We start from the raw sequence: 2,725 nt of genomic DNA, 5'->3' as shown, positions 1-2,725 counted from the left end.
CCAGAGGAGGGCGAGCAGCAGGGATGGAGGCACACGCGAAAAGAAACGACTCGAAAAACCAGTTTGGGGTGGAAAGAGCAGAGCCCCAGAGGGAGGCCGGGAGAGCTCGCCCGCTGCGGGCAGCTCTGGCACACGCAGCCTGCGCCGGGCAGCAGCTCCCCGGCAGAGGGGCAGAGCCCGCGGCCCCTCCGCGGGGGAGGTCTCCAGAGCTCCCGGAGGGAGTGCTCTGCAGCTCTTGAAACACATTTTGAAGGCATCTTCTGGCAAGAGCTGTTTGGAATGCTGGGAGGCCGCGGGACCCGATGGACGGAGCCAGGCGAGAGGGCGCCAGGGCTGCCCGGGCAGCACCACCTCACAGGACCTGGTGGTGCTCTGCACTTCAGCACACTTCTGGCCCGGGCTCAGCACCAGTGGCCCCAGCTTCCAGCAAAGCACTGAGGGCTCCTGGCAGCAGCTCCAGCGCTGCATCCCCGGAGCCTCAGCCAGCAGGATTCAGACTCTGCCACAAACTTGGGTACCAAAGCCCCAGAGCCCTGGGTTTGAGGCTCTACCACTGTCTACAGAGCAGGCTTCGCCTCTGGGCAGCTCTTTTCCCCTGTGGAGCAAAGGTTCAGAGTTCCAACTGGTTTCCAGCACAGCCCAACACCAGCCTGGCATCTCTGTGGCTGCTGGGGACGCCTGCCCAGGTTGTGCTGCACGCTGGGGCTGCCCAGCCCCATGGCTTTCCTAAGCCACAGCAAGAGCTGGCTGCTGAATGCATCCTCGTGGTTGCAGATAAAGCAAAGCTCCCCAGGAGCCAGGAGCCCTGTGTTTCAGGGTGAGCCAGCGTTGATCCCACACAGACATAGGGTCCTTATGCAGCGTGGGACCAGGGAGGGATGGAGAGGATGGAGGAGGGGAGGGCTGGGGAGCAGATGGGGACCACAGCCCCCTCATAAGCACCAGCCCCCTGTGAAGCTGACCCAGGTTTGTGGTTGGGTTTCCCCATTTCATGTAGCTCAAGGACAATCCAGAGCCAGAGGCAAAGCTCTAGGGTCCACCATCACTTCCTGGGTGATCTCATGGTCCTCTTTAAATTGGCACAAAACAAATCACACCTCTCAGGAGAGAGGGAAAGACACACATGGGACAAGGCTCCTCTACAAGGGGCTTGCTCTACCTTACCATGGTGGCACCATGGCTTGGGCCCTGCTGCTCCTCACCTCAGGATCTCAGAGAGGATACCCCCCCTCCCAGCTCAAAGCACTGGCAGGCAGCTGGTGTGGACTTCAGGAGGAGGGGTAAGATCTTCTCCAAGGGGACTAGAGTTAGCAGAGACCTGCTTCAAGATCTGTCTTTGCTGTGTGGAAGTCCACAGACAGGATGGAAAGCAGCTGCTGAGAGACCATCTCTGTGCCATGAGCATCCAATGACAGCAGAATTGCTCCTTGACCACAGCTGCTGGAGGGCTCCAGGGAGGAGGACCCAGTACATCACCTCACCTGTAGCCTACAGGACCAGCCCCTGCTGCATTTTCATTTGAAGGCTTAAATCAGGCTGAAGCCTTGCCAGGGATGAGAGCTGAGAGCATCTGAGGCCGAGCAGCCCTCAGTTTGCAGCCACACCAAACAGGAGCAGGCAGGAGCCCATGGCTGCATGGCACAGCTCCTCTGCAGGGCTGCTTGCCCAGGCCAGGAGGAGAGCAGTCCCCTGGGAATCCAAGGGAAACTAACCCAAACCAGCCCAGCTGCCTGTCACCTCCCTTGCACGTGGAGCAGGTTCTCAGAATGAACAGAAAGAGCCAAGCAGGCAGATAGCAGCACCCCACCCCTGGACACCCTGCTCCCCAGGCCATCCATCACCTGCAGCCCGGAGCCCAGGGCTGGAGCTGCTTCCAAGCAGCACCCTGCTCTCCTCTTGACACAACAGGGGTGTGATCCTTCCTCTGGCCGAGGCCCCACCTGGCAGGGCTCCCTCAGAAAGAGGCAGCGTGGTGCCAGCAGCAGGCTTTGATCCCAGCCCTGAGCACACACAGCCACACGCTGGGGCAGGAGGCGGCAACCCCCACGCCGTCCAAGATGGGACACAGGAGGCTGATCTCATGATGGGTGGGAGCAGAGCCAGCGTGCTTGGCACAGCAGCACCCATCACTCACACACCAGCTGGAGAGCTGGGCCAGGTCCTGCTGGTTTTGAGCCCTGGCCCAGCAGTGATGCTGAGCACTCAGCCTGTCCCACTGTGGCGAAGGGACCTGCCTCTTCCTCACCCAACCAGACCTGGTGGGAGAAGAAGAGGCAGAGCCCAGGTAAGGGGGCAGCTCTTTGCTGCCTGCTCACCTATCAGCCCCAGCCCCCAGCAAAGCCCCAAGGGGTCTGTCACCATCAGCAAACAAGTGTGGCAGGGGGAAGCCACAGGCAGAGCCAAGGGCAGCTCCAGGGTGGCAGGTCTTGCCAGCCCAGCACCCTGCCACCCATTTCCAGGCCAGAACAAGTTCTGCTGCAGCCCAGCACCTGCTGGGATGGGAGGGATGCTCTGCCTGCTGCCAGCCCAGCCTCCCCCCACACTGGGATGACCACCAGGACCTGTGCAGGTGAAGGGGATGGCAACTGTAGGAATCCTCAGGGCAACACTTGCAACAGGCACCGCTTGCTTCAGCCCAGGTCACTTCCAGATCCTCAGCAGGCTTTGTTCAGACCAGCCCCAGCTGTGCCAGGGCAGAGGAGGATGGTTAACCCAAGCCCTGCAA

The sequence above is a fragment of the Dryobates pubescens genome, chromosome 20, assembly GCF_014839835.1.
Source record: "Dryobates pubescens isolate bDryPub1 chromosome 20, bDryPub1.pri, whole genome shotgun sequence".
Classification (NCBI taxonomy): Eukaryota; Metazoa; Chordata; class Aves; order Piciformes; family Picidae; genus Dryobates; species Dryobates pubescens.
This window is presented reverse-complemented; position numbering follows the sequence as displayed.